Here is a 26,549-nt window from a genome sequence, read left to right as displayed (position 1 = left end):
AGGCTTAACTATCAATCACCTACTGAGCCATTATACACATATTTAAATCATTCAGTCTATTTGCAGTCTGGGACTCTTTATCAATTTCTCTCTTAGGAGCCATCTACTAGCTACCTCCCTCTTTAAAAAAAAAAAAAAAACTGTATTGTGAATTAAATATTCAGCTCAAGTTTCCAAACATTTTGTTCTGACAAAATATAACCTAGGATTTATTGGACCACAAAAATTTAAACCAGATTTACTTCCAGGGTATTGTTCTCAATCAGTTCTTAATGCCACATAAATGATAGAATTTGGGACAGATTTAACACCCAATTTTTTTACATTGACAGACATATTAAAAAAAACATTGAAAATATAATTTACAGAAATATCAAATTTAAAAGTAGACTGCTACCTCAAAAAGAGATAGACTTCAGGAAAAATATAGCTGGCTTTCCTTTCATTAAGTTTTTCATTAGGGAATGGGCAGCTAAGTGATATAGTAAATAAGAGTGCCAACCCTGGGTTCCAGAGAACTTGAGTTCAAATCTGACCTTGGACACCTACTAGCTGTATGACTCTAGATACTTTATCCTATCTTCCTCAGTTTCTTCCTTTCCTTCCTGGATAAGAAAATGGAAAATTACTCTAATATCTCTGTCAAAAAAAATTAGGGTCACAAACAAATAAGGTAACATACATGACCGAAATGACTCAACAACACAACAGACCAAGAGAGCAATGAGGGTAAGTAACAGATGATTGGGTTTTTTCCCTAATCCCTGAGGAGAAATAGAATAAGGCAGTCTCACCAACAATGTCATTCCTGAATCTTGAAAGGTTTTTGCCATCTAAAGGTTCTGTACCTTAATATTTGTCTCTGTCACTGGAGAGTGAGCCTGATTTCAACCTCTGGTATTCTCCATTTGTCCATTCATGTTTGGTCCTCCATTGATCCACCCATTGGTCTTTGCTTCATTATCTGCATAGTTTACCCTACCTATAAATCTCCTTCAAGGTCAAGGTCAATAAAAGCATTCTGCATAAAGAGCACTCAGATGAAGTCTGAAAACCTTCAGAGCTAGAAAGGAGACTAGCCTGCCCACAGGCAGATTCTGTCTTTCATATCTTCAAAACAAGGGGAAAACACTTTTCAATCAATCAACCATAGTCTTTGAATAAGTACAGACTCATTCTAATTGGAGTGTCCTTAGTGGTATCCTGACGCCTAGAGGTTAAGGATAACTAGTATAGAAATGTGTTACTGTCTACACATACAGTACAGAAATTTCCTAACCCAAAAGAGGGATTTTTGGGCAAATTGGGCTTCATTCAAAATCATGTTCTATACATATCTGTTTCTTAGGCAACCTTGGCTCTATCCAAACACTAATTCATAAGACAATAAAAATGATCTTCAGCATGTAAGTGCAGAGATATCTCCCCTCCCCCCACCCAAGATCTGGGACTTTTGAAAAATGAATGATGCTAAACCACTAAATTTTAGTTTAGTTTTGTTTTTTTGTGTGTGTGTTTCAGGAGTCTCTTCCTCTGTTGATTGTTCTTTAAAAACTTCTAAAAACTAAACTATATGTCCAGACTCCCTTCCTCTTTGTGTTTTCTAAGACTGATCTTATGATACCAAGCAAAAGGGTTTTTGTTTTCAATTTTTTTTGTTTTCCCTTCCTACTTCTCTCTTCCCTCTTGGTTCCTTTTATTTTTCAACTTTTAATTTTCTCTCCCTTACTTTAAGGCAATCATCTATAAAGAAGGATGAATCCCAACTAATTCCTCCCCCTATATTTTGTAGGGCTCCAAACTGCAGAAAAGATCAGGTAGTTGAATTAGTAATTCAGCAAAACTATGGGAGGAAGAAAATATTAACCAATCTATTTTTTAAATAAAGAATTATAGTTTTAAAATGTACAGTCAACACATATTACCTCACATCTTCTACCAACACCAAGCAAAGGTAGGAATGAAGAATTAATCACAATGTAAGTCCTTTAGATGTTTGAAGACAGTAATTATGTTTTCCCTATTTTTTCTCTTTTCCAGGATAAACAATCCTATTTCCTTCAATAAATCTTTATATATATATAAAACTAAGGGAATGAATATGATGGGTGGTGAGCAGAAGGTCTTTTAGGGCAAAGCTTCTTGGATTACATAACTGAATGTGGTGGTCACAAAAAAATTTGGCAACACTATATGCTCTCAAGTATACTCTCAAGGCTCATTAGTATCTTTGTTGCCCTCTTCTACTTACTTTGCAGTTTGTCAATGTTCTTCCTAAAAAATGACACTCAGAACTGGACACAAATACCCCAAATGTGGTCTGACCAGGGCAAAGAACAAGTCAGTCATTTTCTAGTTCCAAGCTGTGATATCTCTCTCAAGATGGCCTAAGGTCATATGAGTTTTCCTGGCTACCTCCTAACACTGTTAACTTATTGAAGTTGCAGTCTGCTAAAATTCCAAGATCTTTTTCAAATTAACTTTCTCCAGCTATCCCTCCTATATATACATATATTGAGAGAGATGATTTTTAAAAATTATGTGTAATTTTCCATTTATCTCTATTAAATTTCATCTTATTAGATTTGAGTTCTGGCCTATCAAGGTTGTTTTTATTCTTGGCTCTATCATATGATGCTATCTGCAAGTTTGAGAAACATACCATCTATGCTTGATTATCCATGTCATTAATTAAAATGTTAAATATCACAAGATCAATCACAAATGCCTGAAACATTTCACTGTTATCTCTTTCTAAGTTTACATAAAATTCTTACTGACTATTCTTTAGGTCTAGACATTCAAACAGTTCTTAATTTACTGAAATGGGATATATAGGTGCTTAAGGAAGGTTAGGACCTCTGATGTAAGGACAGGCTGCTCATTTACCTTTGGTGTTCACCTGTTACCCAACTCTCACTAGGGCTCCAAGAAGCTGTAGCATGTGAAGTGAGCACACTCATGTAAAAACCATCTTGGCAGATGATCTAAATCAGGTTGAGGGTAATTAATAGGCTTCAAATCTATTGGTGAGTTAGAGGAATGCCTACTGCTAAGCACGTAAAGACTTCCCCCAGCAATAGATTTGAAGCCTATTAATTACCTTCAACCTGATTTAGATGCTGAGTGAAATAAGCAGAACCAGGAGATCATTATACACTTCAGTAACAACAATGAGGATGTATTCTGGTGGAAGTGGATATCTTCGACAAAGAGAAGATCCAATTCAGTTCCAATTGATCAATGATGGACAGAAGCAGCTACATCCAGAAAAGGAACACAGGGAAATGAATGTGGATTACTTGCATTTCTGTTTTTCTTCCCAGGTGATTTTTACCTTTCTAAATCCGATTTTTCTTGTGTAACAAGAGAACTGTATAAATATATACACATATATTGTATTTAAGATATACTTAAACATGTTTAACATGTATGAGACTGCCTGCCATCTAGGGGAGGGGGTAGAGGGAGGGAAGGGAAAAGTTGGAACAGAAGTGAGTACAAGGGACAATGTTGTAAAAAAATTACCCATACATTTGTTCTGTCAATAAAAAGCTATAATGAAAAAAATAGCATAAAAAATTTTATGTTAAATACTTTATCAAAACTTAAGTAAATTACACTCCTATGACTTACCAGTTAAGTAACTATCAAAAAAGGAAATAAAATTACTTTGGCATGATCTGTTTTTAGTGAATCTATGTATTAGTTTGTGATCACTGCTCCCTTTTCCAAACACTAATATCCTTTTTTAAAATACACTCTAGAATTTTTAAAGAATTCAAAATGAAGCTCCCTGGCATATAGTTTTTCCCATTTCATTCTCTTGACATTTTAACAAAAATTAAGAAATTTTCCCTTCTCCAAAACTGAGCCATATCTCCAGTTCTCCATGACTTTTTAGAGATCAATGGCAGAGGTACTATCAACCACATTTGCTACTTTTTCCAATATCCATAAATATAGCTCTTTGGGGTCAGATAATGTAAAGTAATCAAGGACACTTAGGTGCTTAATGTCTATCTTGCTGTTTCTCTTTGATCAACTGCCCATTAGCCAATTCAATCCCATATTAGTCACTTTTGCTCTGTTCTTTCAAAGTCAAAGGTCATTCTCCTTAACAGAAAAGCAGAAGGAAAATCAAAACTGAAAAGCTCTATCTTCTCTGTCTAAAGTTACTACTGTACTATCCACTCTAAGCAAGTCTTAGCTCTTCTTTGATCTTCCTCTTTCCCCCCCAATATAGCTCCAATCCTACTCCCCCATTTTGCTATCTTTAGTTTTTCTCAATATCATCATTCATTCTGAACTTTTCTACTGATGAATATTCAAACAGGACTATGCTATACTTTTATATGCCATTTAAAATTTTAGCTTCCCATTTTCCTTGGAATTATTTTTTCTGGGTCTTCATAATTCCATTTATTATTTCTGCTTTTTTTTTCATTATCCCCAGTGCTTGACCCATAGTAGTCATTAATAGCCTACTGATTGATTGAATCTCGAGAACAACCCAATCCTATTGGGATGACTTCTTTATTAAAATTTTAGTCCTTGAAAACTATAATACCAAAATATATAATGCATGTCAGTTAATTCCTAACTTTCTTCTTCTCTAATCAATAATCTAAGATGAAGTGGTCAGTTTCCATATTTTGTACCCCAAAATCTAGTTCCTTTTTATTGGTAAGAATCAAAGACAGCATTGAATTTCCTTTTGTCCTTTTCTAGCCCTCTGAAGCATACAACTGTTATTCAGAAATTATGGCAAGGAAGAGGAAACCTGAGATTTACCAGATTAGACAAATTCACATGAAGACAGGAAGGGGCTGAATCAGACTTGTCTTCAATTTCCAGTCCCCACACTCAAAGCACAAGAATCTCCTTCCCGTACCAGGCTCCTTTACCTTCAATTTCTACTATTTATGACTAGCTAATAGTAAAGGAAGAGGGAAAGTTTTTAGAATTTCAGAATAATTAATGTAGTCACTCCCTATTCAGTAAAAACAGAGAACAAAGCTAGTGGTGAACTCAAAATTTATTCTCAGATCACAGAGGAAGGATTAGAAGCCAGCCCTTCCTGCACTTAGGTAATCAATCCAGGTGTGTCCCCTACAAAGCAGTCTCGGCCCTTTACTTACTATCACTAAGAAAGCATTTCATAATGGCTTGAAAATTATGAAAAGTTACAGCTCTCCACAAGACACTTCCCTTGTGACTCACTAGCTATTCTATAAAAAAGGCTTCATGTCCCATCTCTGTGCCTTTATGCTATATCCTTCATGTTTGAAATTCACTCCCTTCTTACCTTTGCTTCTCAAAATGCTTATTTTCTTCAAGATTTAGTTCAAACATCACTTTTTACACAAAATTTTTCCTGTCATTGGACTTAGCCACTTGTTTTGTATATTCTAGATATACTTATTTAGCAAGATAAATTTAAAGTCTGTCAAACTCACTTGTATATTATTCTTTAGGCTTCCAGGTCTCATTCTCAAATGTAGTCTTCCAATCTGGAGCTTCAGTGATCTGAGAGTATGTGTTTTTGTTTTCTTTCCAATTAATAAAATCGTAACATCTTTTTATTAAACAACTAGCTTGAGCTCCCATCCCTTTTATTAAAAATTATGTTTACTTTCCAATAGTAACAACTAATATAAAATTTATGAATAAACCAAATCAATACTAGAGATATAATTATTTACATTATTTCAGTTATGAGAAAGATCATAGCCAGAATCACATCAAATTTGGATGGATATATGGATGGATATCAGTACTTAACTTCTAGAAACATGAATTTGCTATTCAGTTCATTCCATATTTTGATGAAAATTTCTAAAGAACTTTTGTCATTTTCTCAAGTTAAGAGTTAAGTTCAATTCTTTAGAAAATAAACTAGGTTATTCCTTTTTTTTGTTGTTCTCTCTTCAGTTATCACAAAAAGCAATCTTTTCATAATGGATTTCTCTTTGTGGGTTTCTCTTAGGAAAAGAAAAAAAATGCAAACTTTCATTGGCTCCATATAGAAAAGCACTTCATAGTAAAAAAATTTTTCAGCTGTCTTCAAAGGCACAAACTGCCTTTTCCACATATTCCATTTAGCTCTTAATGATATCGTAAGAGTATCTATAGTCTCTGGTAGAGTTTTCTCTGTGAATTTTTTTTCTATATATTTATGCATGAATATGTGTAAATGTACACATATATGTACATGTGTGTATACACAGATAGGCACACATAGGTATACATTTGTCTCTCAGACAAGCTATGTGAGGACAGGGATTGTTTGACTTTCTTAATCTCTAACCCTTAAAACAGATTCTAATATATAGTAAATATTTAAAAATTGATGTATTCATTAATATAAAAACTCTTGTCAATGAAAAAGTTTCCCATAAATAATTAAGTTAAAAGACAATGTGATTTCCTCACATCTTATTAAAGTTCACACTCCTAAGCCTTGTATTCAAGGCCCTCAGAAATGTGACCCTAACTTTTATACATTTAACTCTAACTAACCTCAGTTTCTTCATTTATAAAATAGGGGAGTTGGACTAGACAATCTCTAAAATTCCTTCCAAACCTAACATTCCATGATTCTAGATTGTTTACCAGGGATAGGAATCTTTCTAATAATTAATACTTTACATTAATTGGGTGATTATTTTATAAGTAGAAACTGAGGTGCACAGCAGGGAAGTGACTTGCTAAAATATCACCCAGGCAGTGGTAGAATAAGATTAAAACCATTTCCAAATTTCCAGTTTATTTTTCTTTCTATTTATATAACCAGAATTATTCAATATACTGTTATTAAATAACTATTTTGTGCCAAATTATGCCATTATGCTACCCTATTGACTTGTTAATGATGAGCAAAATTACACAATCAGCAATATTTTTTAAAATACTGTTTTCTCAAGGCTGCTTTAAAAAAAAATGTATGTACATGTGTGTATACACAGATAGGCACACATAGGTATACATTTGTCTCTCAGACAAGCTATGTGAGGACAGGGATTGTTTGACTTTCTTAATCTCTAACCCTTAAAACAGATTCTAATATATAGTAAATATTTAAAAATTGATTTATTCATTAATATAAAAACTCTTGTCAATGAAAAAGTTTCCCATAAATAATTAAGTTAAAAGACAATGTGATTTCCTCACATCTTATTAAAGTTCACACTCCTAAGCCTTGTATTCAAGGCCCTCAGAAATGTGACCCTAACTTTTATACATTTAACTCTAACTAACCTCAGTTTCTTCATTTATAAAATAGGGGAGTTGGACTAGACAATCTCTAAAATTCCTTCCAAACCTAACATTCCATGATTCTAGATTGTTTACCAGGGATAGGAATCTTTCTAATAATTAATACTTTACATTAATTGGGTGATTATTTTATAAGTAGAAACTGAGGTGCACAGCAGGGAAGTGACTTGCTAAAATATCACCCAGGCAGTGGTAGAATAAGATTAAAACCATTTCCAAATTTCCAGTTTATTTTTCTTTCTATTTATATAACCAGAATTATTCAATATACTGTTATTAAATAACTATTTTGTGCCAAATTATGCCATTATGCTACCCTATTGACTTGTTAATGATGAGCAAAATTACACAATCAGCAATATTTTTTAAAATACTGTTTTCTCAAGGCTGCTTTAAAAAAAAAAAAAAAACAAGGAAATGAGACAATTTTTTACATGTTCATATAACCAATCTATAAACCATTAGCACTCTAGTGACTCTTGGTATTGCTATTTAGTGACTTATTGCTATTCTCATGCTATTCTTCTCTGATAAGACTGATGAGGTAGACAGTATGAAGGCAAGAAAAGAAATCAAAAGAAAGGAAATAAGAATAAAATTGGGGAGTCATCAGATCAATTTTGCCTATTTCTTATCACAATTTACCATAAGCTGTCCCCCCATAAATTGTCCCCCATAAGCTGACCAAAGAATAAATCAGCCCCTGAAACATATGTTTATTAGCCCCAACCTAAAAAAGGTAAAGAATAAGGAAGAAAAGAAATTGATGATGGAAACATTACTTAGAAGACAAAAAAAGTCACCCAGCTGCCTTTGTTTCTTTAATCTTTCTTTATCTTTAAGTCTTTCTCTTACTGGATTACTTGATAGAGAAAGGAAAATTTTCTTATAAGAAGGATTACTCTTAATGTTCCATGACAGATTCATCTCTTCTAATCCAGTCCAAAAATTTCTTCCACAGGACCCTCCCTATTACAGCTTGTGTAAATGGGGAATGAAGCAAAGGAGGAGCAAGGGTGTGAACAGGGGAGTTTCCCATGTTGCAACTCACATTCACAAGATTAGCTTCTATTGGCAACAAAAAGGTTTAAGACTTTGGCTTCCTCCAGTCTCCACCTCCTGCCACAGCATCCCCAATATGCTACCATCTATGAAGCTATCCCTTTTCAGGGAAGAGTGAGAGCATTGTTGCCATAACTTAAATGCTTCCCAGACATACAGGATGAGCAATTTCCTCTTTCTTCAATTTGGTCAGCTTTACACCACCTGGAGCCATATTGTTGTTGTTTTTTTTTTTTTTTTCACTGAGTTGGCATTTTTTCCTTGCTACATAATTTCTAGTTTTTCTAATATCTTTGTAAAATTGAGAAATGATTCTTCTTTCTAACATCATAGAAGACAATTAGGAGAATTTGATCAGGAAATTCAATTCAGTTCAATAAATATGTAGTAAGGCCCTAGGAATATGCTGAAATAATCTGTGATCTCATAGATTTGGAAGTTCCCTTCAACAATGTACATTTCAACCTAAGTTTACCCTTCCTTTTAGTACTTTTATCCATGTCCTCCCATAAATTTACCACAGGAGGTTCATTCAATATGCTGGAGGCCCCCCCAGATTTTTCTTGATATCAGTCAGATACTAGTGAAATACTGTCTGTCCACCAGCTACCTGTTTTCATCACCATATGACCAGATCCTTTGGATACAAAAGTACAAACCCCCAGAAACAATCCCTACAATCAAAGAGCTTATGTTCCACACAATTTATATCATGTGTACAGATTATTAAATACAAGGCAATTTAAAGAAAAAGTAATTGCTTCCAGTTGAGAAAAAAACCAGAACATTAGCACAATAAACTTTTTGATCATTTTCATCTTATTCTGGACAATTTCATATTATTTATCTATATATGTGTGTGTGTCTAAATGTAAATATATATTACATACATATGTATGTGTATTGTGTATCTATGAAGATTCAGACAGCCTTACTTATGTTGATGCCAAAAAATATTTAAACTGATGAACAAACCTTCTCTATTTATGTGTTTACATCCCTACATGGGAGGATGATACTTGTAACTCATTAGAACATATATACTACTGAATTTTTCTTTTTCCTCATATGTTAAAATACCACAATCCCCAGTGACTTTAGAACAGGTGAAAAGGAAAACAGTTAAACAAATTCTATTATAAATTGTTTTAAAATAATATAGAGAAAGAAGGAACACAATAAAAAGAGAAAGGATGAGAGCGGGAAAAGGAGGGAGGGAAGGAGGAAGGAAAGTAGAAAAGAAAGAAGGAAGGGAGAGAGTTCCAATTAAGATGGCGGTGTAAAAGAGAGCTGAGAATACCAGATCACTAATATATGATTTTTAAAAGGGCACTAGATCAAAAAATGATCAAGAAATTTGAGGAAAAACATTAAAAAACTCCTTTATCCAACTCTGGACTGCACAAAAAGACTGCCAGAAACCACAGTACCACAAGACATATTCCACTAGAAAAGACAACAGGCTAGAACATTATAGTAAACTAAGTAAGAAAGAGAAGACTGAAGTAACATGCTAACCCTGGACAATCAACTGAAGCACTCTGACCAGGGAAACAGAAATTTGCTAATACTCTGAGCCAAATCATTCCAGGGAGAGGCCAAAATGAATGGGAAAAGTAAGTCAGGGTAAAATAGGTCCTGACCACACAAAATCCCAAATAAGTCTGGAAATATGAATAAACAGGAAAATATTCTAAATACTATGAAGAAATATTGGTTGATTAATTGTTGACCTTCATTTTTTAAGAAGACCAAAATGACATCACCATTTTAGAGTTAAGTTATAATGTGTCTAATTGTAGCTGATCAGATTAATACTAACTCAGAATGCTCTACCACAAATCAGACACAAAAAGTCCATGTGGACATTTGAGGTGGATTCTCCAAATCTGTGAATCTCACATTTCTTTTAAGTTACTTCAATTCTGCTTTGCTCATCAACACAGTACCTTCTCTGATGAGGACATGCCATGCTTGGTAATCCTGTGCCAGTGTCTTTCATATTGCACAATCAATTCCAAAGTTCTTAAGAGACAGATTGAGAGTGTCTTATTGCTTTTTTTTAACCACCATGTGAGCAGTTACCCTGTTTGAGTTCTTTTTAAAACTGCAATAACTGGGATTGTCCACTGCCTATACCTCAATTGCTTCTTGGAAGTATGAAAAAATATATATACATAAGGTAACTAATTGCCTTAGCTGACTTAAAATTGACCCATATAATAGTATATGTGATCTCTTAGTGAAGTGTTTTTATTTTTTCTAATTTAAAAAATTCACTTATTTAACATTTTCCCATTAACATTCAAAGCAATTTTTAACATTTTTTAAAAAAGATTTTTGAGTCCTAGGTTCTCTCCCTTGTACTTATCCACAATTAAGAATCCAAAAAATTTGGGGGCAGCTAGGTGACGCAATGGATAGAGCACCAGCTCTGAATTCAGGAAGACCAGAGTTCAAATCTGGTCTCAGACACTTAACACTTCCTAGCTGTGTGACCTTGGGCAAGTCACTTAACCCCAGCCTCAGGGGGAAAAAAAATTTCAAAACATTTGCATAAAAATCAAGTTGTTTAAAAAAAAACAGCATAGATCTCACATCCTAATGAAAATAAAAACCCTCAAAATAAATTAAGTTAATGCTCAAAAAGTTATCAAACTGTGCATATCCTTTGATCCAGCAGTGTTACTACTGAACTTATATCCTAAAGAGATTTTAAAGAAGGGAAAGGGACCTGCATGTGCAAGAATGTTTGTGGCAGCCCTCTTTGTAGTGGCCAGAAACTGGAAACTGAGTGGATGCCCATCAATTGGAGAATGGTTGAATAAATTGTGGCATATGAATATTATGGAATATTATTATTCTGTAAGAAATGACCAGCAGGATGATTTCAGAAAGGTCTAGAGAAACTTACATGAACTGATGCTGAGTGAAATGAGAAGGACCAGGAGATCGTTCTATATTTCAACAATGATACTATATGATGATCAATTCTGGTAGACGTGGCCATCTTCCACAATGAGAATCAGTTCCAATAGAGCAGTAATGAATTGAACCAGCTACACTCAGCAAAAGAACTCTGGGAGATGATTATGAACCACTACCTAGAATTCCCAATCCCTCTATTTTTGTCTGCCTGCCTTTTTTATTTCCTTCACAGGTTAATTGCACACTATTTCAAAGTTTGATTCTTTTTGTATAGCAAAATAACTGTATGGACATGTACACATATATTGTATTTAACTTATACTTTAACATATTTAACATGTATTGGTCAACCTGCCATCTGGGGGAAGGGGTGGGGAGAAGGAGGGGAAAAGTTGGAAAAAAAGTTTTGCGATTGTTGATGCTGAAAAATTGCCCATGTATATATCTTGTAAAAATAAAGCTATAATAAAAAAAAAAGGAAAATTAAGTTAAAAATAAAGAGAGAAATAGAGAAAGTAATAGAGAATGCCTTGATCTATACTTAGATTCGATCAGTTCCTTCTCTGGGTATTGATAGGAACTTTCATCCTTCAGAATATGTATGGAGGATTGTACAACTGAGAATAATAAAGTCATTTACAGCTGGTCATCCCAGAACATTACTATTATTTTGTATGCAGTATATTTCACTTTGTTTACAGATGCTTTCCAGGTTGTTGGGTTTTGTTTTGTTTTGTTTTGTTTTTTTCCTGTGAGCATCTTGCTTATCATTTTTCAGAGAACAATAATATTCCATCAGAAGAAACTTGCTTTGAAAATTGTTTTTTTTAACAATTACAATTGCTAATTTTTATTTCCTCCCCATTTATTCTCTCTATTCTTTCACCTTGTCCCTCCTCAAAAGTGTTTTGCTACTAACCACTCCCTCCCTCATATGCTCTCTCCTTTATTACCCTCTCTCCCTTCTCACATCGCATTTCCCTCCTATTTTCCTGAAGGGTAAGATAGATTTCTCTGTCCCTATTGAATATGTATATTATTTCCTATTTGAGCCAATTCTGATGTGAGTAAGGTTCACTCATTCTCTCTCTTCTCCCCCTCTTCCCCTCCACTGTAAAAGTTTTTTTTTTTTTTGCCTCTTTTTTTAATGGCAGATAGTTCGCACCATTCCACTTCTCCCTTTCCCTTTCTCCCACTCACCCCTTAATTTTACCATTAAAAACAATTATCCCTTCATATTCAACTCACACTTGTGCCCTCTGTCTATATATACACCTTCTAACTGCCATAATAATGAGAATGTTCTAATGAGTTACAAGTATTGTTCTCCCATGTAGTAATGTAAACATATAAACCTTAGTAAGTCCCTTTTGATATCACTTTCCTGATTACCTCCTTATGCTTCTACAGATCCTATATTTGAAATAAAATTTTGCATTCAGTTCTTGTCTTTTCATCATGAGCACTTGAAAATCTTCTATTTCATTGAATGGCCACCTTTACCTCCGAAGGATTATATTCAGTTTTGCTGGGTAGGTGATTCTCCATTGCTCCATTGCTCTTGGGAATATCATTTTCCAAGCCCTCCAATTCTTTAATGTAGAAGCTGCTAAATCTTGTATTATCCCGACTATGGTTCCACTGTACTTGAATTGTTTCTTTCTGGTGCTTGCAATATTTTCTCCTTGGCCTGGGAGTTCAGGTATTTGATTATAATATTCTAGGGAGGTTTCATTTTGGGATTTCTTTCAGGAGGTGATTGATGAATTCTTTCTATTTCTATTTTATCCTCTGGTTCTAGAATATTAGGACAGTTTTCCTTCATAATTTCTTGAGAGATGTTGTATAGGCCCTTCTTTTTAATCAGGATTTTCAGGTAGATCAATAATTATAAAATGATCTCTCCTGGATCAGTTGTTTTTCCAATGAGATATTTCACATTTCTTTTTTTCTTTTTTCATCTATTGGGGGTTTTGATTTATTGTATTTTGATTTCTTTTAGTCATTAGTTTCCATTTGCTCAATTCTATTTTTAATAATGAATAATCTTCATTATTAAAATGAAATATAAAAATAATTTTAATAATGAATAATTTTCCTCAGTACACTTCCTTTTTCAATTGAACAATTTTGCTTTTTAAGGCATTCTTCTCCTTATTAAGTTTTTGTATTTCCTTTTATCCTCTTTTCAATTCTTTCCCTAATTTTTCCTCTATCTCTTTTACTTGATTTTCAAAATCCCTTTTGAGTTCTTCCAGGTCCTGAGCCCAATTCTTATTTTTCTTGGAAGCTTTGGATGTAGCAGCTTTGACTTTGTTATCATCTTCTGAGTATGTTTTGCTCCTTCTTGTCACCATAATAACTTTCAATTATCTGAAACTTTTTTTTTTTTTTTTTGCTTTCTGCTCATTTTCCTAACCTATTAATCTGCTTTTAATTGTTTGTTAAATTAGGGCTCTGTTTCTAGGATGGAGGGTGCACTGCCCTGAGCTTTAGGGGTTTTGTGCAGCTGTTTTCAGAAATCCTTCTAGGAATCTGCCCTGGAGCTGTTAGGTATGTTCCCCCCTCCCACTATAGCAGTAAGATATAGTGTGTTAGCCCTGGGCTGGGGATCCATTAGCTGGGGCTGCACTGGGACTATACACTAGATCACTTCCCTTCCCCCACCCATTACCACAGACCCTCTCCACTGATCTTCTGAGAGTTCCCTGGTATCCCCAGGCTGAGAGGTCTAGTACTGCTGCTGATTCAGAGGTCCTGCTTCACTGATGCTGGGTTTTAGGCCAGAGCTGGGACAGGGGCTGGGACTGCACTGGGATTATGCACTGGGGTCCCACTCTGCTCCCATAAACCTTTTCTGTTGACCTTATAGTGCCCTTTGATGTCTCTGGGCTAAGAAGTCTGGAAACCACTAGTACTACCACTAATTCTGGGGTTGGGACGGGGGCTGGGTCTGCAGCTGCAGAAGCACTTCCCACCCTGATGTCACAAACCTTTTCTACTGAGCTTCTAAGTTGCCTTTGGCTGAAAAATGTTTTATTCCATCTTTTTGGGTGTTCTGATGCTTTAAAATTTGCTTAGATTCATTATTTAAAGGAATTTGGAGCTGTTTGGGGGAGATAATGGGCAAGTTCCTGCCTTTACTTTACTCTCTTGATTCCACCTTTAGTGAAGCCTTTTTACAACAGATTGAAAATGGATTAAAGGAGGCAAAAATAGGACCTGCCTTTAGAGCTACCAACATAGGAATTATCTCAATTATAAAAATTTTACAATGAAGTTATCTTTCTTTCCCCAAACCCAGAAAACGATACTTCCTTTACTCCAGATCTGGCATCTTTTCATCATCACTGTCTGGTGAATTATCATCTGGTCCATCTACTTCTGGTAAATCTACAACCTAATCACCTCCCATGTTAATCATCATTTCAGAGAATCGATCAAAATTGGACATGTCTCCATCAGAATCATTTTCCCAATCTTTCCAATTATTGAAATCCACACTAAGCCAATTGAGCTTTGCCTTTTATTTTGTTAACATTGGCCAAGATTGTCCTGATTCTCCTTGCCATAAAGAACATAAGATTAATCTATCTTGTCTATAAAAATAGTTTTTTGGCAAGCATGAATTTGGCATTTGAACAATGTAGTCAACCCATCAGAATTGTGTTGTATGTGTTAGAATTTGAATGCTTGACGGTTTAGTTCAATGAGTGATCTTGCTAGATGATCCTCAGAATCTTGTTGAGGCTATTCAAATGGAAGCAATTGGCATGACACTTGTATACTGTCTGGGCTTTGGAAAACATCCTTAGGAAAAACTCCACCAAGGTGAGTAAACTTATCCATAGTTTTGTTTTGACCACAGGGTGGGATCCATACCTGCCATGGTAATCAAGCCAGAGTTGGGTGAGCAGTTTTTAGCCACCTTTTCTAGCCCCTTCCTCACACCAGTAGAGGAGCAATGCAATCCTTAAAAGTCTGCTCAGACACCCAGGGAGTTGCGAATCCTACTGCTATTTCCTATAAGAAGACAACGCTATAACCTGGACCACCTGTATGCAGGGATGTGCCCATAGCTCCCAGTATTTTTTTTTTTTTTCCCTGATGCTGGGGTTAAATGACTTGCTCAGGTTCACACAGCTAGGAAGTGTTAAGTGTCTGAGATCAGATTTGAACTGGAGTCCTCCTGAATTCAAGGCTAGTGCTCTATCCACTGAGCCACCTAGCTGCCTCCTATAGGCCCCCTCCCAGTATTTCTACACTTGCAGCTTCATCACTTTCCTGTCACCACAGGATTTTTGAGATAAGTAAAAATGGTAAAATGTTGTGGGTGATGTCTTTTGATATGTACATAAATTGGGTTTAAGTGAGACAAAGTTGCATGAATTTATCAGCTTCACTTTGTCTCCCAGAGTCATCACAGTTCAGTGGAAGGCACTGTCAAGACAACTGGTGATAGCTCAAATTATACTGAATTGGCTTCTTTATTGTTTAACCAAACTTTAAAATAAAGCAAAAAATGTAATTAATATAACTTTTAAAGGGGGGAAATCAAATAACCAATATAAAAATGTAAAAGGGAAATTTATAACAAAAAGAGATCAAAGAAATTTTTAAAAACATTTCCCAAATTATGTGAACAAAAATGATTATTCAAATGAAATGGAATGTTTTTTTAAATATAAAATATACAGATTCACACCAAAAAAAAGATAATTTAAATAACCCAATCTCAGAAAAAGAAGTTGAACAAGTGATAAATGAAATCCCATAAGGAAAAAACCAAAACCCTGTCCATGCCTAAGTGAAGGGGTAGATAAATTCTCCTAGAGCCTCCACAGCTGTGGATCATAACACTTGAAGGAATTGCAAAACAGCCTTTGCAGATATTCCTTGTGGATTGGGAATGAAATAAATTGGAGGCAAGAGGGAAAGATGAGAGAGGTCAGACAATTGCAACTACCTCTTAGTCTCCTTGTATCATCATCATCATCATCATCATCATCATCATCATCATCATCATCATCATCATCCCTCACATGAAGAGATCTATTTTACAGGTCTGAGTTAGACCTCTAGCAGCCACTGGCAGGTGGCTCCCATATCACAACAAAACCCCAGGACCACTAGAAAATTCCATAAAACTTTTATAGAATAATATTAATATTTTCTAAACTGTTTACCAAAATAGAAAAAGAAGTGGCCCTATCTAATTCCTCCTATATGCAAATGTAGTCTTAATGACTAAATTAGGAAAAGACAAAGAAAGAGAAAAAACTACAGACCAATGTTTAAATTACTAACAATATAAAATATTATATAAAAAATTAAGAAAGAGGCTTTTAGAAATATAGTTTAAGATTAAACTTGAATTTATCCTAGAAACCTAATAGTGATTTTAAGAATTTTAGGAAAACTATTTTAAAAAGACCATATTAATAATAAAATTGATACAAACCATGAAATTATATCACTACTAAATAAAAAGTAGTTTTGACAAAATACAACACTCCACTACAGTTATCCCTTCCATATCATAGAAATTAGGGATGCAGCTTGCCTGCAATCTGGAAAATTCATGTAAAAAATTTTGGCCCTCCTTTTGTAGCAAAGAAGAGATATGAATTATTATGGTATTAAAAGATAAAATATGTTAACACTTGTGAAGGCCCAGTTAGCACCCTGGATACCTTAGAATCGGGATAAGCAAAAGTCCTTGATCTTTATTCTTGGTCTTTTGGAATAGCAGTCAGGGGAAATGGACACAGGAATCTTCACATCTTCTTTCTCTCTCCCCACAGCCAAAAAGTAACTCTTGCTTGTCTTATTTCACCCTGTAATCCCCTCTTAGAATTCTCTGTATACACCAACAGATTGAGCCAGCACAGGATAGTAAGCTGAGCCATTCTCCAAGCCTATGCTAATAGAGTATTATCCAATAAGTAATTAGTCTTAAGTGCTCAGTTGTCCAAGTGCATCTGCTCAGTTCCAGCCCTTTACAAACACTATGCAATATTATACATATATTTTGTGCATTCCTTAGTTTTTAAAACTTTTCCTATTTCATCTAATGGCCTTTGATTATTGTCTGAGACTTCTGCAAAACTCTTCAAAATTGCCATTGAATTTCTTATGCCTACTGTGATAATACTAAAAGTGTGATGGGAAAGTCATGATGTAGAAGGATAACTGTATTATCTTTTAAAAATAAATAACCTTAGGAATAAGTGAATCTTTCTTTAATATATTAAAGAACATCTTCCGAAAACCAATAATCAGCATTATACATAACATAAAAATTCTAGAGGAGTTGTCATTAAAATAAAATAATATAAAGTGATGATGTCAAACTTAAAGGGAAAATGGAACCACTAAATCATGTTTAAGGGTACCTATGGACCACATATTGATTTAAAAACCCACATATTAACATTATATATGTTTTGTTGTATTTTCATTTATTTTATTAAATATTAATGAATTGCATTCTAATCTTGTTTAGACAGTACTGGGGTGTAAGACATGTGTTTGACACTTCTGGTAAAGAGAAAGAAGAGAAGAGAGCACAAGTCAGAGCCTTATGGGTCATGCACAGTGAGCAGGCTTAATTTGGATTAAAAGCAAACAAAGAAGAATAGAGTTTAGACAGGTAAGAGAACCAGGAGAAAGCAGAGACAGAAAAACCTAGACAGAAGAGAGCATCAAGGAGAAGAAGGAGATCCACAATATCAAAAATTACAGAGTTCAAAATTAAGCAAAGGTCATATATTTGAATTTTAAGAGCTTTAGAGAGAATAGTTTCTTCATCTGTAATATAGAGACAATTATAGAACCTATCTAATAGGGTCATGGTGAGGATCATTTGAAATAATATATATAATTTTGCAACCCTTAAAATATTTCCTGAGAAGTGCCTTTCATGCTTACTTCTCTCCTAGTTCAACTCACTCTGCAGACTACTCCATCTTTTCTTGTCAACCCCATCCCCCCAGACATCACCAGACATTCACCCCCAGAGGCTACTTTCCTTCCTTCCTTCTTTCCAGTTCTCCTTTTTTGTTTTGCCTTCTTCTATTAGAATGTAAGGTATTTGATCCCTGAGACTTAATCGGCTCAGAGGACAAAAAAAAAAAAAAAAAAAAATGTAAGGTATTTGGGAGTAAAGATTGTCTTATTTTCTTTTATTTGTATTATCATTTAGCAGAATACCTGGCACATAATAATTATTTAATAAATGCACAAGCATAAGCATGGAAATGCCACCTAATTAAATATCTAAACAGGAAATTGCTGAGGTAATAAAATTGTTATTATAACATAATTTGGAAAGCACCATGTCTAAAAGAATAGGTGCAGATTTCTGTTACAAGAAGCCCACAATAGCAAACAGCAATTGCAAGTTGTTTTATTAGAATGTTACAGGAGTTCAAACTGATGCCTGGTTGAAAACAGCTTCCTATTATCAAAAGGCAATCAGTTGACATTCATTTTGGCAAAGAATATATACTAACATTATCAGAATAATACCTCAACAAAAGAGTATACGGGATGTTGTAATGTTTAAATAATGGCCTGGATATGCCTAAGGAAAAACTAGATTAGGAAAACTTTCTTTTTAGTACCCCCAAATAATGAGAAAGTGAAATATTTCTTGCCTTTCTTGGCTCTTTGAGTGATGGATCTTCCTGACTGGATAATAAGGATTACCTTGTTGTAATATCCTTTTTTTTTTTTTTTAACATGTTTTTACATGCCCTCTCCTAGGAAACAGAAGTGAGTGAATCTGATAAATTAATCTATGCTTATATGGTAATAGGTCAATCTGTTAACCTTCTCAGGTAACATATTTGTATTTTAACTGGGATTTTTCAGACCAGAATCCCTGTTACCTAAAGGAGCAATTTAAGATGATGAGAACTTTAATAACACTATACATATATATATATATATATATATATATATATATATATATATATATATAGCATCAGTTTTCATTCATTCACCAAACATTTAAGTACTTATACATCAAGTATCAGGTTCTTGAGAAGAAAAAAGTATTAACAGCCCATTCATTTCAAGGAGCTTACATTTTAATGGGGGAGAAAATATGTAATATATAATACATATTATATGTTGAAAATATATATGTTATAGAGGGGTCTCACTTGTAGACTGGGGCCACTTGTTGTGAGAGCTGAACTCCACCTATAGCATGTGGGTGTCATTGCGTAGCTCAAAGGGAGGTTGATTAGACATCACCAGTATCTTCTCCTCCTACCTTTTTCCAAGGGGGATTTTAATTATTGCCAGAAGAGGAAAAGGAAATAGGGGCCAGAAGTTACTCTGCTCTCCTCAGGAAGTAGGGTACCTGGCTATAATTTTATTTGTCTGTTCCCTTAAATATATTAAGTCTGTGGGATATGATTAAGGTCAATTCAACTTCTAATTACTGTCATTACTTCAAAGAAGCAGGACCACCAAATACCTATTTCTATTGTATTCCACAATGGATACAACCTCTTTATTCAAATTAAAGCAAGTATAAACAGAGGAGAATACAGACAATACAGAATGGAAGGACTCTCCCATTGGGACCAAAGTAACTGACCAACTGACTTCAACCAAGAGAGAGAGTCTCACATTCACCGAAAGGAAAATTCCTTAAAATCTCTGGTGTAGCCAACTTAGGATGGAAATGTGACAGAGACTTCCAGCTGCTCTCATATCTTCCCACAGTCTTTTTATTTAAACAACATGAAGTGGGCTTGGTCTTGTCCATCTTCCTTCTCAAAGCTGGAAGCCAGAAACACACAAAGCAACCAGAAGTTTAAAGATGTTTAGAGTTCATTTGTTCTCATCAATCCTATCCTGCTCCTTACAAAGGGCAGGGCATTAATTTGAACTAATAAAGAGAGAGACCTATTGGGACCTTTGGGACAGGGTTACATTCCTCACTTGAACTGAAGCACTTTACAATCCTCTTTGCAAAGATCATCTGGGGGCAATTCCCATTTTTATAAATATGCAGCACAATACAAATAACAGAGCTTCAAAGCAACAAAGACATTTTCCTGGTGTCACAAGTCACCAAACTTCAGTATTATCGGAAATGAAATAAACAAACATGTATTAACATGTAGCAGGCACGGCACTCTTCGGAGTATCATTTGAGAGGATATTACAATGGTAACATATTTTGTTAAGTATAAGATATACAATGTGCTTTTTTGGAAGCAAGTGTATATCCTCAATACATAGTAATCAAACAAAAGTAAAAACATGGCTAACAAAGCAAAACAAGTTAGCTATAACAATAACAATATTAATAGGCCTATATATGGAATAAAACCTAATTGTAACTACTATATATTTACAAAACAATTAACAAACTGATATTGCTATACCATGAACATAACACAAAACAGTCAAATGAACACAACAGCAAAACAAGAACGACAACAAAAATCAAGCAATCTCAGGCATTCAGCAATTAAAATAAATAGTAGTAAACATATGCATTATATGCAAGGAACTTTTCATGTGAGAAATCACTAGTATTCTTTCCTAGAGATGTATATAATTATATCTTTGGGTTTATCTATCATAACTTAGCTTTGTGACTGGTTTAATAGGCCTAGTTTTCTTGTCACTGATTAATATTTCCCTTTTCATACCAGATCTTGTAGTTCATATTGGCTGACCATTAGGATCATTATAGATTAGTGAGTCCACACCTGGACTGTTAACTATCCCAGACTGGCAATTAATATTTTCCAGCTTTGTGGACTGAAATAGTACCCTAAGACTCTCCATAATCAGAGTTTTGGTCTTGAAAAGAGTTGCATCTAAATTCAATTTTTTCACCCTGTAGTAATACATATTTTCCTTTTCTGGTTGCATCATTTTTTCAGCACCCATATCTGGGTCAAAAAAGTATGGCTGGTCAACAGCCTTTTTCCTCAGCCATCAGTTTTTTCTATATGCTCATTAGAAAGTCTAAGTTTCTTATGGGCAATAGGTGATTGTAGTGAATTGTCCTGATGAGGCCCTTCCATTCTCTAGGATTAATTTATAAACAGGCAAAATGTCTAGTCTCTAAATTGCTTTTTATTGATCCACCAACTTGTAAAATCCTGGATATATGAAAGTAATCTTTTTCCTTGTCTTTATCAGACATAAGAATCTGTTATATACTATATGAGTCCAAGACTAAAAATCATTGGCTGTCTAACAGACAATCCTTTGCATTCCAATAAGCCTAAAAAAGTAAATTGGATCCGGACTATAGGTTAATGCTTCAGGTACAATGAAGAGTGATGAATTTAAAGTCATAGATCTTGTGAACAAATATCAGCAGCTCTATATAGTGCCTATGCAATCTTGGGCAATTATGAACCACAAATCTCAGTTTTCTTTTCTATTAAATGAAAGAGTGTATTAAATGATTTCTAAGGCTCATTTGACCTCTAAATCTATTATCCTAAAAAATACAGTGGAATTGGACATGACTGATGATTTCTATTCCACAATTATTCTGTATTTAGCTGGAAGCTGCCAGACACTTATTTCAACAAGGCCATCTTCATGAGTTGTAGTTAAATGGACACATCAGCATGATATAGTAAAGCCAGAATACTAGAGTTCAAGTCTCCACTACTTATTAGTTTCATAAACTTGGGCAAGCCACTTAGCCTCTCTAAGGCTAGCTCACAAAGCTGTCAAATAGGAAGCAGTTTTCAGACTGCAATTTGATATCTGAACATGAATTATTATCTGACTTACATTCAGTTCTAACATTGTTACAGAGATTTTGTGGAATTTGTGATAGGAATCAGGGATGCTATATATACATACACATGTGTGCATGTATATATACACAGTATGTATATATACATATAGATATATAGAAATATGCCTATACATATCTTTACATATGTATATGCATATACATACATATATGTGTGTGCATAAAGATATATAGATATATGTCTTTTTGTCACTTTTCTTTTTTTTAAAGCTACTTTGTAAAAGCAGGCATTAACAACTGGCAGCATGTGCACCAGTGATGTCCACTTATTGATTTTCAGTGGCACATAATGCTAAATGATGATTTATTGGACACATTATTGTGTCCGATCACTATTCCCTTAACACACTAGAATAATTAAATCCAATCCAATAAGCATTCAATAAGTGCCTACTATGTGTAAGGCAATAGACAAGAGATGAAGAACAGTCCCCACCATAATTTAGCTTAAATTCTGCCTGGGGGATAAAACAAATATTCTAGGTATCAGTGATCTAAATATCACACACAGTTGGTTAATCACTTAATCAAAGACTAAAATCTTATAGCTGGAAGAGGCCTTAGAGTTCATACTGTCCAATTCTGGTTTTTCTTATTTTTTCCAATTGTATTTTATTTTTCCAAATACATGCAAAGATAGTTTTCAACATTAACCTTTGCAAAACCTTATATTCCAAATTTTACTTCCTCCCTCCCCCACTTTTTTCCTCCCCAAAATAGAAGCAATCCAATATAGGTTAAACAAATGCATCAATTCTCTCTTTTCAAAGATGATGATTTGGTGTAAGGTCACATAGCTATTGTTTTCCTTGAAAGACTGAAAATGCTTTGAGCTCAAGGACTTTTTAAAAATTTGTATCCTAAACTAGGCTCAGTGCATGACATAGAGTACAATGTGTCCTCAAACTTTTTAAACAGGGGGCCAGTTCACTATCCCTCAGACTGTTGGAGGGCCGGACTATAGTAAAAACAAAAACTCACACTCTGTCTCCACCCCTCAGCCCATTAGCCATAACCCGCTGGCCGCATAAACGTCCTTTGGGGATGCATCTGGCCCACAGGTTACTGCCTGGCACCGCCGTACATAATAAATGCTTAGCGATCAATTAGTGGCAAAGCTCAGATTAGAATCTTGGTCTCCAAATATCTAGTCCATTATTCTCTGTTACCACTATTGATTTAACCCAAATCATCAGTACATTTTTGTTTTTGTTTCTTTTTTCCACCCAAGTTCAGCAAGCCTTTCAGCAATCTGATGAGAAGTTCTCACATGACTTACTTCTCTTTCCTAAGAAGTATGTGGCTGAAGGCTCCATTTCTTTTTTTTTTTTCCCTCTGTTTTTGGCGGTCAAAATAGGGGTTAGCTTGAGGGGAAACACTAAATTGTCTTTGGAGTTTCACTGCTGCCTCATCACATAACTGAAAGCCACACACGAAGCAACATGAAATGCAAAGTAGGGGAATTGGAGAGAGCCTTGCTCTGTCCCAAGTAGAATGCTGTGAGTTCTGCCAAAGTATCCTTCTAAGTACCATGATTTTGTCATTGGGAATGCCCCAAGTCAGGGCAAAACTGAGGGAAAGGGAAAAGAGTCATCTGGAGTAAATCATTTGACATCATTGAGTCTCACTTTATGCATCTGTAAAATAGAGAAGGAGAAGAAAGAGATAGAAAGGAGATGGAATATAATAAGAAATTTTAAGTGTCATAAGTGTATCATAAGTCTCTTTAGCAGTCTGGAGAAACCTTTAGGATTGAGACCAGATATAGACCAGGCTAAGAAACTCTATACAAAATGATTTCTCAGTCTCCTTAGGATCTTAAGAATTTATGGAATTTAAGGTTTCTAGGAATGGCCAGCTAAAGAACAAAACACAAGAAACTATTATGTTCCTTGGCTGCAGGTCTACCTTTCCTAGGTATTGTTCTATGTCTGATTTCATACACTTTCTACTATTTCCAAAATTTCTTTAAAAAATTTACCTGGTAAATGTTCCATTCATTTTAGATCTTGCTAACCACTAAGATATTCCTAACTAATTTAATAAGACAACTTTTGCTAATTCATTTGAGTTGTTCTAAGGATCAAATGAAATAAGGTACATAAACTATATTGTAAGCCATAAAGTACTATGTAATATTATGTCACATATAATAAATGTTATATTATATAATATAATGATAATCACTGATCATTATGTACAATGAATAGAACAATGGATCTAAAGATGAAATACTTGATTTTGAATCTGTTGTTTGAATTGTTTCCAACAATTTCCAGTTGTGTGATCATGGGCAAGCAAGCCCATGTCTTTGTGCTTCAATTTCTCTGGCGGTAAAAGAAGATAGTAGCACCTATCCCCCAGGGTTATTGTGAAGATAAAATAAAATGTTTGTAAAGCTCTTTACAAATCTTAAAGCATTATATAAATGTTGTGCTAATATTATTACTTTATACTTTTTAATGCTTTATTTATATGATCTTATTCAAATAAAAATATAATTACTATTTTGATCCTCATAACTACTAGTGCCATTCGTTAATATATACCTTATATTTGTCTTGTATTTGTTTTGCACATATTTATTATTGCATTGACACACACCTTTAGAATATTTGAGTGCAGAGATTGCTCATTTTTTATTACTGTGTCCTAGCACTTGGCAGAGTACTGGCTTATAATAGACAATATTAATGATAATTAATTTTCAACTAGGCTTGTGATATTTCATCACTATACACAGCTTCTTGGGGATCATTGCATTGCCATTGCAGACCAGAAGTTGTTCTTCAAGGGAGTCACCAGAGGTGCAGCAGACAGAACCCATGCCCTGGAGTCAGGAGGACCTGAGTTCAAATCCAGTTTCAGATACCTAATATTTCCTAGCTATGTGATCCTAGGCAAGTCATTTAACCTCCATTTAATCCCCCCAAATAAATAAATATTTTTGATTGTTTGATAATTACTACTAATAAAACATAATAAACTGAAATTTAAAATCTATGTATAATCAAAATTTCTATGTAAGAACTAATTCTAAGAATTGCTACTACTACTACTAATAAAGATGATAATAAATAATAACTTTGATATCACAAGGATTCATGCTTTTCAAAACATTTGAGAGGAACAGGATGAAAGAAAGGAGAAAAGAGAATAAATACAGAGAAAATACAGTTAGTAATAGTAATTTTAAAAAAGTTTTTCTGATGAAGACCTCACTTCTCAAAAATATAGGAAACTGAGTCAAATTTATAAAAAATAAGTCATTCCCCAAATGATAAATGATAAAAAGATATAAACTATTCCCAAAGGGCTAGCATACATAATCATGCATAACAATTGACCTAATTGACCTAATAGTACCACTACTGGAGATGTATCCCAAAAGAAACTTTCTTAAAAGGGAAAGGACCTATATGTGTAAAAATATTTATAATAGCTCTTTTCTCAGGGAAAAGAATTGGAAATCAAAGGGATCTCATCAATTGGTGAATGGCTAAATAAATTATGGCATGTGGTTATGATAGAATATTATTATTCTAAAAGAAATGATGAACAGAACACTCTCAGAAAAACCTGGAAAGTCCTCCATGAAATCATGCAAAGTGAAATGTACTGTACACAAAGTAACAGCAATGTTACTGTGAATGACTGGGCTATTCTCAGCAATACAATAATAATAATCCAAGATTACTCTGAAGGACATTGTGAAAAATGTTGTCCATACCCAGAAAAAGAATTAATTGTGTGTTTGAATACAGATTGAACTGTGTATTCATGCTTTTGTTGCTATGGAAACTTGTATCAAAAATCACTATCCCTTTTCCATTTAATTTATGGCTATCAAAAATGTTTGTGGCTGAAAAACATGGCACTCAAGAGTCAACCTGGAGATATACCTGTCCAAATTTAGCCCACTGGTCCTGGAATAGCAGACATATATTCCATTCCAAAGGCCATGTGCAAAATAGGAAAGTAGACTTTTCACTCTGTTGACATAGCCTTGGAGAATCCAGGTTCACCTTCATGCCATGACACAGCAATAGAGAAGGACTTCAGTGGAGAATGGATAATTATGTGCTAGAAAAATCTAAAGAAATTGTATCTTGATAGTCCTATAATTATCTGCAACATCCTTTCTCATAATTCTGAACAAGGAAAGGATTAGAGGTTTAATGGAAGTAACAGGAAGGCAGATTTCAGCTTAATCTCAAGCACTTCCTAATAATTAAATGTCTAAAAAACAAATGGGCTGTTTTATGAAATTGTGAGTTCCTGTTACTAGAAATGTTTGAGCAAGGAGTGAATAACCATTTGTGGGGAATATTTACAGGTGATTCATTTTCCAAGCTTGAGTTGGAGCTGATGTGAGAGAGCATGGTAAGTATTATGGGTATGAAGTCGTAGGACCTAAGTACAGAATCTTTCTTTGCCATTAAAACAGAGAAGGTGGTGCTGGAGCTGAATT

Source organism: Sminthopsis crassicaudata, chromosome 2 (assembly GCF_048593235.1).
Source record: "Sminthopsis crassicaudata isolate SCR6 chromosome 2, ASM4859323v1, whole genome shotgun sequence".
NCBI lineage: Eukaryota > Metazoa > Chordata > Mammalia > Dasyuromorphia > Dasyuridae > Sminthopsis > Sminthopsis crassicaudata.
Note: the sequence above shows the minus strand (reverse complement) of the source record.